Genomic DNA, 14,238 nt, shown 5'->3' with positions numbered 1-14,238 from the left:
GTGGTCCTGGTGTGATATGAGACTATAAAAAGGTCTTTGGGGATGTGGACCAATGGTTTGATGCATTTGCTGAACTTAAACATGCAAATATAATTTATATACTGTGACTTTATTTTCCAGTGTTGTTGAGATATTTACCCTTAGGATCATCCCAAAAGAAAATGTACTTCAAGCGAAAAAGATAATTTGTGCAAAGGGAGTATGTGGCAATTATAGTAATTAAGTACTTAAGTATTATTTCCAACAAGATCCCATATCAAAATATAGTTTTGTGGTGCACTTGGTGGCTATTGCTCTCCTTGTCCCATGTGGGAACAAAGCCAGTATTTGACTTGGTCTCCCTAGGATGGGAACCCTAGAAGCAACTTGAAGAGGTTGCCTGATCAGACAGTTGACTGTGCTTCTTATGCAATCATTGAAATGAGTTTGAGTTCAACCGAGTAAGATCCCCTTATTTGGAAAACAGTTCTTTAAGGAGTTCTTTAAGGATATATTATTTAGATCATGAACTTTGAACTGGTCTCACACCTTTACAAATGGGGAGTTGCATACATTAAAATATGTAAATTGCCAAAATGGTGTAAAAACTCTCTGCTGGACTAAAAACATAACTTTAAATAAATATCTTCAATAAATAATCCAATCTGCAATAGAGTTCTCTGGAGCTTTGGCTAAATTCTACCTGTCAGACAATCTGTGGATGGGAGATCAGTTCACTACTACTAATCCTTCCGCTGCACCACCGATTCTGGACTGTGCTCATCTGACCACCTGACTTTTCTGCTGATGTCTCAACCGATTCTAATCATGTGTCTTCCTCTTCAGCTACATGTACATTATGCAGCATACTGGATGACACAGGAGCAGATGTGTTCGAGACATCAACGGAAGAGCCAGCAGCCAGTCAGGTAGTCAGATGAGCGCAGCCCAGAATCGGCAGCGTAATGGAATCATAAGTAGTGGTGAAATAATCTTCCTTCCATCGGTTTCTGAAAGCTAGAATTTATGCAAAGGCCCCAAAAACGCATTTAATGTATTTAGACGTAAAAGGAAACTATTAAAAACACTGTTACTGTCATATTATCAACATCTGTTGCCAAGAAATATTGTAATCACTGGTCTGCATTTGCTATATTCTTCAGCTTTGTAGTGTTTGCTGCATCTACTTTATTTTTTAGGTATAAACAGATGCAGGGGTCGGTTAATGAGTATATAAATAACTGAAAATCAGTGGAAATTGCTAAATGGGTAATTATGGGATATACTGTACCTAATTCTAGAACCATTATTTATTACAGATACCTAGAAAGGCACTTGGTTCCTTTATGCAATTTCTCAGCATTTGAGAGTTTTTGGCATGTTATGGTACTTCCATAAACAAAAAGGGGAATTTATCATTGGATTTGCATTGTTTGCACTAATTTTTGTCGAATCTTGTGTCGCCCCTTTTTCCTTTTATCTGCACCATGCTCATCAATTTTAGTCCTTGACGGTGGACATGCTTAGGTGAGAAAGTGCATGCCACATTTATGAATTTTTTTATGAATGACCTTTTAAATGGGTTGTTCATTGCTGAGGCCGTTTAGTGTAGACCCCCAAGACTTGTCAGGCCCACGGTGGAAATCATAATTACCTGATCCCCTCAGCTGGGTTCCAGCTCCATTGCTCCCCCTGGGGCACTGCAGATCTTGGGTCTCCCTATGTCAACACCCGGTTTGACATGGGTCACGTGACCACTGCAGCCAATAACCAGCTGCAGCAGTGATGTGTCACCTATGCGTCATGTCACTGTGCTGAAGTGGCACTTGACTCATGTCAAACTGTACGTGCGGAGACCTGAGACCTGTGGCGCCCGATGGGGAGTGATGGACCGGAACCTAGCAGAGTGGATAAGGTAAACATGATTCTTACCACTGGACACACAGTGCTAAGGGTTATGCAGAAAAGGTCCCCAGGGGTAAATAACCCCTTAAAAATGTTTCACTACAGTAAATCTCACTTCAGTGGTGGTATAAAACTGAATAACTGTCTCTAAACATATTTCAAGATGTGACAAATTTATCCACATTGTGCTACATTTTGATAAATTTGTCAATTAATGGCAACATTGCCTCCGGCAAAACTGACTTCAAAAATATCACACATAAATTCAATGCAGGAGTAATACCTGAGTAGCTCAAGTATTCCAAGTGAATCTTCACTCTGACTCAGAGAAGGGTCCTGACTCCTGAGTAGGTAGCACCCCTACCCTATGATGTCTATATGTTCTGGTAGGGCTATATGTGACCATCCCTTTAAAGCATATGGTCATCATTTGCTTAAACTTCAGAGCAGTGCTTAGCGGTGACTATTACTAACAGTTCAATATGCAGAGTAGATAGCCGTGCTACTTTATCTACAGTATTGTTTAATAGCAGTACTTAGGATCAAAGTACATTTTATTTTATGACCAAGAAAAACCTGGTTCATAATCTATACTGTTATACAACAGATACCACCATTTTCTGACTTATTTACTTTAAAGCTCAATACTGCTCAGTTTGTAAACTCAGCATGAGGGTTAAGTTAATGTAACCGCTCTGAAGAAAGCCATTTATAGACCAGAAAACTGTCAGCTGGCAATGATTTTGATTGTGCCCATAAGATTTCTTCTTAACCCATGGAGTCCCTCAATTCTTCTGTATAGCTTTACTGGGCAGCATGTTTTTCATTAGGTGGGACCAACTGAGGGGGAAGTCATATGTGGGAAAACAGCATGTAGAAAAGGGAATATATAAGTGGACTGTTTGATACTCTTGAAAACCACTTCCCCCATAAAAAACCCTCTGAGAAACGTGAAGCTATCTCCTAAGGGATATTCACTGACATTAAATTGGCAGTGTTGTAGATTTTTCCTGGAAACCCATTTTTTCTCAAAAGATAAATCTTCGTAAAAGCACAGCTTATCCATGCTGTGGAGCTCATCTATGGGGGACATTGGGGCCTTTCTTTAGTATATTTAATGATTTAGTTTCTCAGAATTGGAATAGTAGACTTACAGAAGGGAATATTCTAAAAATCTTTGTACATCTATAAGATGTTGGATTTTATTCTTACCCTAAATACATAGAAAGATCTTTACATGGCTCATTCCCATGAAGAGAGCTAATCTTCATCTAAATTTACATACTTCCTCCAATTAACCCTAAATGAGGATTAACCTTCATGTTTAGGTATGTCATGGAGGTAAGCTCTGTACCTTCTGTTTAAGAGGGCTATGCTTCTAATGGCAGTATTTAAAGGCTTTTGGTTTCTGATGAACATTACAGATAAAGATAGACAATTGTTCTTTGGACAGTCAGTCAAGCCCATATTAACGGTACATTCACAAGACAGTGGAAAAAATAGCCATGAAAAACACTCTGTTTTTCATGCCCATTTTTCAACCATTTTTGCATCCATATTCTGACTATCTGCCGTTTTTAATGGCCGTTTTGCATCCTTTTTTAATGGCCATTAAAAATGGATGATTTTCTTTGGCTTTTTTTTTAATTATATAAATCCCAACCTCTGCAGTATACATAATGTCCCCCCATAGTGGACCCTGGCAATAAAAAGGTCCTCCACAGTGGCCCCCACCATTAATAATGCCCCCCAAAGTGGCTCCCAGCATTATTAATGCTCCTCAGAGTGGCCCACACCAGTAATAATGTCCCCCAGAGTGCCCCCAGCAATAATAATATGCTTTTTTTAATGCCCGAAAAAAATTAATTACTCAGCTCACCCACTTGCACGCACAGGGACAGCCGTTCTTTACTGGATACAGAAGGACCATGCAAGTGGATGAAGTTGATAAAATGAGTAATACATTTTTTATTTTAACCTCTAAAAGGCAGTTATTTTTTACTAGTTTGCCCATTTTTAACATCCATTAGACAGGTTCACTCTTGTTTAAGCGTCCATTAAAATCAGTCCCTTTGATTTCAATGGGGACTGTCTGGCAGTGAAAATGGCCAAAAATAGGACATGATCTATTTTTTGATGCCTGCTATTCACTGGCTGATAAAAAACGGGCATATAAATAACCCCAATGACTTTATTCGATTCTAAAAACGGCTGAGTGACGGCCATTACAGAATCGATGGTCACACGGCTGTTTTTTCCTGTCGTGTGAATGTAGCCTAAGGACTGTGGTGAGTGCATCCTGGAAAAAGATAGGAGAGACAGACATTTCAGTCAGATAAAGCATTCCTTAGGAAGTGTGGATTAGGCATGCTGATGTACTGCATGGACCAGTGCCATAGTTAGATCTCTATGGACAATACAATGGCTAAGAATAAGTATCCAGAAGTTGCTGTGCTTTGGCTCCACTTTATGCTACACTTTTTCCTCAACTTCTGAATTATGTTCCTTTCATGCAGTGTTCTAGTAGAAAACAAAAGGTTGGTGCTCGTCAACATGCATCACCACCTGGCCTGAGGCTGGGCTCACATCTTCTAGACTGAGTTTATAGCTAAGGTCTTTCCTGTTTCACTGCAAGTGATACTGAATTGCACCTGAGAATTTTGTTGTTGTAAATGGAGATGTAAAATTAATAATCTGATTATAGATAATATATAGTAGTCCTCTCGAGTCCTGGCAGTGTTGTGCCGGTCTTACTACCCAGTTCTTTACAGGAATGCTCCATGAAAACCTAAAACACTGTGTTATGCCTAGTGCAGTGCGTGAAGGGGCAATACAGACACAGAGATTCAGGGAACACAAAAGAGAGGACCATCTAGGCCAGTGATGGCTAACCTCTGGCACTCCAGCTGTGGTGTGGTTATTTTCTATAGAGTTCTGAAACAGCCAAGCAAGTGTACATCTTGGGAGTCGTAGTTTTACCACAGGTGGAGTGCCAGTGGTTAGACATTACAGGTCTAGGCGATATTCACCGACGATAAATTGACGGTGTTCTAGATTTTTCATGGAAACTCATTTTTCTCAAAAGAAGATTCTTCATGAAAGCACGGCTAATCACTCTGTGAGGCTCATCAATGGGGCATTGGGGCCTTCCTTTAGTATATTTAATGATTTCATTTCTTAGAATTGGAAGAGTAGACTTACAAAAGGGACTATTTAAAAAAAATATCTTATAATCTAATAAGATGTTGCATTTTATTCTTACCCTAAATACATAGGAAAGTCTTTACATGGCTCATTCCCATAAAGAGAGCTAATCTTCTTCTAAATTTACATCCTTCCTCCCATTAGCCCTAAATGAGGTTTAACCTTCTTGTTTAGGTATATGATGGAGGTAAGCTCTGCACCTTCTGTTTAAAGGGACTATGCTGTCTTCTACTTTACTAAAGGGCAGTATTAAAGGGCTTTTGGTTGCTGATGAACATTACAGATACAGATTGACAAGTGTTCCCTTGGACAGTGAGTCAGGCCCATATTAAGGACTGTGGTGAGTGTGTCCTGAAAAAAAGGTAAGAGAGACAGGAATATCAGTCAGATAGAGTAGTCCTTAGGAAGTATGGATTAGGCATGCTGATGTACTGCATGGACCAGTGCCAAAGTTGGATTAGATCTATATGGACAATAAAACGGCCAAGAATAAGTGTTCAGAAGTTTCTGTGCTTTGGCTCCACTTTATGCTGCACTTTTTCCTCAACTATTGAATTCTGTTTCTTTTATTCAATGTTCTAATAGAAAACAAAAGATTGGTGCTCACCCACAGGCACTACTGACCAGATCTATAGGTTTCTCACCACCTGGCGTAAGAATGGGCTGACGTCTTCTAGACTGAGTTGATAGCCAAGATCTTTCCTATTTCCCTGCACATTCCATCTGAATGAAATGATACACGAGGATTTTGGTGCTTTAAATATAGATGTGAAGTTAACAAACTGATTATAGGTCATTTATAGCAGCCCTCTAGAGACGTGGAAGTGCAAAGCCTGTTGTACAACCCAGTTTTTTAAAGGAATACCCTGGGAAAGCCTAATACACTGTGTTATGCTTAGTGAAGGACATGAAGGGGCAATTTAGACACAGAGAATCAGGGAACACAAACGAGAGTACCATATGTCATGCACTAGACCTGTGATGGCTAATCTCCGGCACTCCAGCTGTGGTTAAACTACAACTCCCAAGATGCACACTTGCTTGGCTGTTCTCAGGACTCCACAGAAATGAATGGAGCATGCTGGGAGTCGTAGTTTCATCACAGCTGGAGTGTCGAAGGTTAGCCATCACTGCACTAGACATTGCAAAGTTGTGCCCGTAAAACTCAACTTCCATAGTACTATACTGGTTTCTGATTCCTTCTCAAACTGACCTTTAAAGGGTTTGTCCGACTTATCTAAAATTAAAAATCCTCTATGTCACCCTGCCACTTCCAGCACTGCCTCACCGATCCCCTCTGCCCAGCTTTGTTTGTTTGGCTGCAGTAATGATGTTCCCATATATCCATATAACCACTGCAGCCAGTTACTGGCCTTAGCACTCATGTGCCTTACTATATACCGCTGAGGCCAGTAAAGGGCTGCAGTGATGTCCAGTGTATACAACACATCACTACTGCAACCAAGAAGATGATATCATGGCTGCAGCAACGGGAGGTAAGAATAACAGGTACCGTATGTGTTATTTTATTATTTTATCACAATTGCTATTTTATTTCTTAAATATGTCGGACAACCCTTTTAACGCAAGGAATTAGGCATGATTCAAACAGCTGTATTTTTGTGACCCAGTAAATTGTATAGTGCAATTCATACCTCTATTTCTCCACACTAACCCTCGGTACTTACGGCATGCACTACTTTGGTCCATATCACTGAACACAAACCTGAAAACCATTGGAACTGAAAATTGTCTCTGGCATATGGACCTCAATTGTCTACATGGACATATGGACCTCACTGCTGATTAAAAATCATCTGCGTTGTGGCCTCAATATGAAAGTTTTTTAAAACAGCTGTCTGAATTTCTCTTTAAAGGACACTTCTCAGTTATTTTATATGTCAGTATTGCTCATTATGGACTTCTGTACCATGAACAAAGCTAAAACCATGTCTTCAGGTCTAAGAATACCACTGAATTATATGTTATAATATTTTGTATGCAAAGTAAGGAAGGTTTTGAAGTTGCATGTTGTACACTTGTTTCTGGTAAGTTATACGTGTCCAGACTAAGCAGTTACATACAAGCCGTCACATGGTCACTGTTTAACAGGATCCATGATGGCTATAAAAGATCTAATTTGCAATGGAACCTAATTGATCTCTTTGACTCATAATTGATTTCTCAGATTTCTATTAATGTATAATACAGAATGCTCAATGATGTTTTACTCATGAGGGGGAAGGGAAACGCACTGGAACAGTGCCATTATACAAGGCTGAACAACACCAAGCGTGAATTGCATCACTACTGGGTAGGAACAGGAAGTGCCACCATTTTGAAACTGCCTGAGCAAGAAATATACATTCTAGAGTAGTAGAGCATACGTATGGGTATGGAGATGTCCAACCTGATTATTTTGATAAGCCCTGGTGATAATTTAAGAGTTTTATTTGCTTAATTTTTGACAGGTTAGTTGAAAAAAAAAGCAGATCCTAATGTTTCATAATGGATTATAACTGGATAAAATGGATTAGATGAGAGTGTCTCCATTATATCCATCCTGTACAGGGGCGTAGCTATAGGGGAAGCAGGGGAAGCTGCTGCTTTGGTGCTCCAACTCAGAAGGAGCCCATCCAGGATTAGAACTAAAAGATTTTATTGTCAGGGCCCCCTCAACATTATTATAAAATGACATTATATACAGTGACACTGTAGGAAACGGACAGAGTAGCTGCGGGGCCCATTCATTTGTATGTGTGGGAGTTTAGAAGTCCTCTTTAGATGTAGAGAGAAGACTTGAAAAAGGTAACTATCATTTCTCATGTACATGGGTTTTGCACTTTAGCACTCATGATAAAGGCTACCGCTGCAAGTTTTATGAGATGGGATAGGATCAGATATTTAGTTTAGGTGAGATTTATCAACAGGATATCATGGTTAGATCTTTATTAAACTAATGAAAAAAGATAAATCCATAAATGTGGCCACTCATATCTTAACCTCTTCCACTCCTATAAGTAACTTTCCTGAGACTCTTTTTTTTCCCTGTAGCTGGTGCAGTTTACTGTAGTTGTACTGTAGTACATGATCACATATACTGGCTGGTAAATAGATTGCTTACATTTCATTCAATTAGGAAACCGTTCATAATAACCATAATTACACAATATTATTCTTGGATGAAAAAGCATTGTGGTTTACAGTGCACACAGTAACACCACAATTATTAGCTTTTATTTTCATGTAAATCAACCCTATAAAGTTTTTCTAGGAATACTACAATATATTCATTATAGTCTATGGCTGCACTCACATGCTCTGGTTAATGTAACATGCTGTATACCCCATTCAAGCAATGCAACATGAAATTGCACAATTTTCTGGGGCATGTTACCCTATGCAACTATATCCTATCTCCAGCATATTTTCCCACCCAAATAAAAATTCAGATGCAAAAACTATGGTTATAGCTTCACGAGAATAACACTAAGGGTTTCCACAAGTAACTTTTGCTCACAGGTTTTTGCTGGAATTTTCTACCCGGGAACCCCACCATTCAGCTGTTTGAGAAGGCACCAGCGCTCCTGTGAGTGCCACGGCCTTTCGCAGCTTACCTTTGGCCAGTGACGACATGTTTATCAGTCACGTGGCCTTGGCGCAGCTCAGCCCTATTCAAGTGAATGAGTGAGCTGCAACACCAAGCACCGCCATTATACAATGTATGGCGCTGTGCTTGGCAAGCTGTGAGAAAGCAGTGGCACACACAAGACTGCCGATGCCTTCTCAAACAGCTGATCGGCAGGGGTCCCGGATGTTGGCCACTTCAATCTGATACTGATTCAGAAGAGAACCCCTTTAGTTCACTTAATTAAGAACACAAATATTTGATCACGTACCGAAAATTTGCAATTAGACTCATAAACATGGCTCATTAGATTGCCATATTTACAACTAACAATCAGAAACTGTATCACAGATAAAAGTAGAGCAGAAGTCACAGAGTTCCGGTTAGTCGTATCCTCTAAATCTGATACTTTAGTTGCAAGTATAGCTCTATAGTCAAATTTACTCATTCTGGAAAACTGGCATCCTATTGTTCTGTGTTGACAAAATTTCATGGCAAATTCATGAACATATTTCAAGAAAAGATTTAACCCATACAGTAATCACCTTGAGAGTAACTGTAAAACCTTTTATCTGAGATTCCAGGTTAACATGAAACAACTATCTGGAACTGTTTGACTCTGTAACAAGTAAGTTTTGCTGTACTGTGTAAAAGTCTATCATGAGTCTCAGGAAAAAAAAATAGTCTTCAAGATACCAAACAACATGTTCTTAGAATCTGACATAGGGATTACTGCTCAGGCCATACCAAATATGAGTGTAAAAATGGGAGAAATGTCACAAAAGGGATAAGAAACATATCACTTACCTGTGCTTGCAGCTAGAAAGTGGATAGATTTCCTCACTCCTCGAAACCGAGGCAAGATCTCTACTTTTGCTTACACTCAACACCTCTTCCTCCTTTTCACCATGATGATCCCCTGTGTTTGGTGCCTGATTTTTAGTATAAAATCAGATGTAGATCCTGTCACCTAGAGTTAGTTCAACGCCATATTGAAACTCTAACGTGATCCTGTTTTTCGGGCTCAACCACTCCTTGTTCAGGTGTACTGTGACTTTTTTTTCTTCCTTATTAATCTCTCTCCTCCTCCTTCACTCCTATCCACTGTGTATTCTGTAAATCAGTAGCTGCAGACAGACGGCTGATTCTACTCCCACCTCCCTCTGGGTAATTGCCATGAACCACAGATCCACCCCATGCTTCTTACAGTATCGTTGCTAAACTGTAATGAATTTTACAAAAAGTATGCTGTTTATGTGTTCCTCTCAGTAGTCAACAGTTCATATTTTCACATACAAATAGCCCCTGTAAACTAGAGCAGGTAAGCCCATAAACTGCTCCTTTGCTCCCCGAAGACTGTGATCTTTCTGGTATTTTTAATTCAGCAGAATTCCAGGAGGTCGAACAAGCAACTCTCCTGTTTTCTGGATTAAAAATAGAAGCAAATTTATAAGAGTAGCAGTTACAGATTTTAAAGAGAGTGGGAAAATGTGTGAATGTGAGTGGATTTATTGTACAAATGTGATAAATATTGATACAGTGAGGAACAGAAGTATTTAAACACCCTGCGATTTTGCAAGTTCTCCCACTTAGAAATCATAGAGGGAATGTTCAAAACGTTACATATCAAGCTCACCTTTTTACAAATGCTCCGCATGCACAGAATAAACAGGTAGTCCATATAGCATGTGAGAAGAAAGGTTTCCGGCACTGTGATACTTTTCAGTAGAAACTTCCTCTTTATTAATGTAACATAAATCCATGTACAGACAAATCCTTACAACATGCGGTAGTTGACGTGTTTCGGACCAGCGTTCTTAGTTGTTACGACTAAGGACACTGGTCTGAAACGCCTCAACTACCGCATGTTGTAAGGATTTGTCTGTACATGGATTTATGTTACATTAATAAAGAGGAAGTTTCTACTGAAAAGTATCACAGTGCCGAAAACCTTTCTTCTCACAAATCATGGAGGGGTCTGAAATTCGCATTGTAGGTGCATTCCCACTCTGAGAGACAGAATTTTTTTTTTTTTTTAATCAGGAAATCACATTGTATGATTTTTAAAGAATTTATTTGTCTTGCACTGCTGAACATAAGTATTTGAACACCTGAGAAAATCAGTGTTAATATTTGGTACAGAAGCCTTTGTTTGCAATTACACAGGTCAAACGTTTCCTGTCGTTCTTGACCAGGTTTGCACACACTGCAAGATGGATTTTGGACCACTCCTCCACACAGATCTCCTCTAGATCTGTCAGGTTTCGGGGCTGTCGCTGAGCAACATGGAGTTTCAGCTCCCTCCAAAGATGTTCTATTGGATTTAGGTCTGGAGACTGGCTAGGCCACTCCAGAACCTTGATATGCTTCTTACGTAGCCACTCCTTGGTTATCCTGGCTGTGTGCATCGGGTCGTTGTCATGTTGGAAGACCCAGCCACGACCCGTCTTCAATGCTCTGACTGAGGGAAGGAGGTTGTTGCTCAAAATCTCACAATAAATGGCTCCATTCATCCTCTCCTTAATACAGTGCAGTCGTCCTGTCCCCTTCACAGAAAAGCACCCCCAAAGCATGATGTTACCACACCCCTGCTTCACAGTAGCGATGGTGTTCTTGGGATGCAACTCATCATTGTTTTTCCTCTAAACACGACGAGTGAAGTTTAGACCAAAAAGTTCTACTTTGGTTTCATCTGACCACATGACTTTCTCCCATGCCTCCTCTGGATCATCCAGATGGTCATTGGCAAACTTCAGATGGGCCTGGACATGTGATGACTTGAGCAGGGGAACCTTCCGTGCAATGCCTGATTTGAAACCATGACGGCGTAGTGTTCTACCGACAGTGACCTTTGAAACTGTGGTACCAGCTCTCTTTATGTCATTGACCAGCTCTTCCCTAGTAGTTCTTAGCTGATTCCTCACCTTTCTTATCATCAGTGATACCCCACGAGGTGAGATCTTGCATGGAGCCCCAGTCCGAGGGAAACTGACAGTCGTCTTTAGCCTCTTCCATTTTCTAACAATTGCTCCAACAGTTGATCTATTTTCACCAAGCTGCTTGGCAATTGCCCCGTAGCCCTTTCCAGCCTTGTGGAGGTCCACAATTTTGTCTCTGGTGTCTTTTGACAGCTCTTTGGTCTTGCCCATGGTAGTAGTTGGTGTCTGACTGACTGTGGGGTGGACAGGTGTCTTTAAAGAGCTCAGATAGGTGTTACTAAGTTAGATTAATGAGTGGAGAAGAGGTGGAATTTTTAAAGGCACAGTAACAGGTCTTTGAGAGCCAGAATTCTTGCTGTTTCTCAGGTGTTCAAATACTTATGTTCAGCAGTGCAAGACAAATATATTCTTTAAAAATCATACAATGTTATTTCCTGATTATTTTTTTTCAGTTCTGTCTCTCAGAGTGGGAATGCACCTACAATGTGAATTTCAGATTCCTCCATTATTTATAAGTGGGAGAACTTGCAAAATTGCAGGGTGTTCAAATACTTCTGTTTCTCACTGTATACAGACAGGGGAATTTATCATGAGGGTAACAGTTTTGCTTGAGTCTGCTTTGGCATACTTTGCATCAAATGTATCAAATGTTGCACTTTGTTTGTTAAATTTGTTGCATCCTTAAACCTAACATTATTGTCCAGAAAATGTCCACCCCCTCCCCACTGGAGGATTTTATTGCGACTTTCTAAAAAGTCTCAGTGATAAATCTGGAATGAAACTCACTAAGGCTGAGTTCACATCAGGGTTCAGCCTTTCTGTTCTCCTGCTCCATTGTAGGAGCAGGAGAACGGAAAGGACGGATTCGGCACATAACTGAGCCGAACGGAGCCCACGGGCCCCATAGACTATAATGGGGTCCATTAGGTTTACGCTCAGAAGATGATTTTGGAGCGGAGACAAAAGTTGTGCATGCAACACCCCCCCCCCCCCCCCCTAGACCACACATACGAATATAAATATATACGTGCAAATAAAAAATCTTGTGAATATGGATCAATACGTTTACAATATGTATATATATTTTTTTCATACTAGGTCACGCCTCTAACTTTGCCCAAAGCATAACTATACACAACCAGTCACCTTAATGCCCCCGCATAGTAATTATTCCCCCTTTGTACCTGCACATAGTAGTAATGCCCACACTGTGCCCCCTTCACAGTAGCTATGCCCAGATGTGCTCCCTTCACAGTAGCTATGCCCAGATGTGCCCCCTTCACAGTAGTTATACCCAGATGTGCCCAGATGTGCCCCCTTCACAGTAGTTATGTCCAGAGATGCCCACTTCACAGCACTTATGCCCAGATATGAGCCCTTTCATAGCAGTTATGCCCAGATCTGTGCCCATTTCACAGTAGTTATGCCCAGAGATGCCCCCTTCACAGTAGTTTTGCCCAAATATGTGCCCCGTGCACAGTAGCTATGCCAGATATGTGCCCCTTCACAGTAGTTATGTCCAAATATGTGCCCACATTGCTAAGAAAAATGTTTTATTATATGCAAACAATGGCGTTACGATTACTCCTAGAGGTTCCGCTCTCTCTGTAACTGCCGCTCCCTTCGACATTGCTAGTTGTGATGACATTTTCACTGCCAGTGCCTGTCAAAGTAGACAGGGAGCAGCAGTTGCAAAGAAACCGGAGCCTCTAGGTGTAATGGCAATGCCCCTGTTGCTCCTACAGGCTAATTTGCATAAATTAAAACATTATTTTTCTCAGCAATGCAGGCACATATGAACATGGGACCAACACAGATGTCTTCAGCTGCCAGGCGCACATGTAACAGGTCAGTCAGTGTCATAGGTACAGAACTGCTGACAGATGCCCTTTAAAGCAGTTGTCCAGGTTCAGAGCTGACCCCGGACATATCCCCTTCTCCCTCTGCTCAGCCCCTCTAACATTTCATACTTCGATGCTCTCCCTTGGCCTGCACTGTAAAGTGTAGGGCAAGGGCTGTTTAGTTTACATCCCTAGCAGTGTTCCCAGTGACGTCACCGGCACTGATGGGCGGCTTTACAGGCTAAGGCAGGGCTAAAGCCCGTCCATTAGTGCCGGTGACGTCACCGGGCTCACTGCTAGACGGAACCTCCCCCTCACAGTGCCCTGAGTACTAATAAGGCACCCTTAATAGAAATAAGGCCAATCTATAAGGCACTCCTATGGAGCCCTCAGTAGTAATGCCGCCATCACTGCCCACAGTATTGATAATGATCCCTGCAGTGCCCCCTGTAATTATAATACCGCCTGCCGTACCCCCTGCAGTTATAATCTTCTCTGTAGCGCCCCCATAAATTATAATGCCTGTCTTCTATACAATACAGTCCCATGTAAATAACATCACTCCTCTCCCTCCAGTCTTCTATACCATGTAGTCCCATGTAAATAACATCACTCCTCTCCCACCAGTCTTCTATACCATGTAGTTGTCACGGCCTATTAGTGTACGTTGTGACACTGTTGCCACACTTGCGGTTGCCCGAGGCAACATGTTGCTGTGAGAGCATGCGGTGGCAGTGTCTCG

The 14,238-nt window shown here is 41.0% G+C and overlaps 1 protein-coding gene across 1 annotated transcript in view; it reads right to left on the bottom strand.

Annotated features, from left to right (window-relative positions):
* The window catches only part of LOC120995345 (non-compact myelin associated protein), an 88,746-nt gene extending 78,941 nt beyond the window's left edge, over positions 1–9,805 (bottom strand). The window contains exon 1 of the mRNA XM_040424487.1: positions 9,524–9,805. The gene's annotated coding sequence lies outside the window, so the exon portion shown is untranslated. The remainder of the gene's footprint in view (positions 1–9,523) is intronic.
* Positions 9,806–14,238: the final 4,433 nt, after the last annotated feature.

The sequence above is a fragment of the Bufo bufo genome, chromosome 3 (assembly GCF_905171765.1).
Source record: "Bufo bufo chromosome 3, aBufBuf1.1, whole genome shotgun sequence".
Taxonomy (NCBI): Eukaryota; Metazoa; Chordata; class Amphibia; order Anura; family Bufonidae; genus Bufo; species Bufo bufo.
Note: the sequence above shows the minus strand (reverse complement) of the source record. Positions and strands in the feature narration are given on the sequence as shown.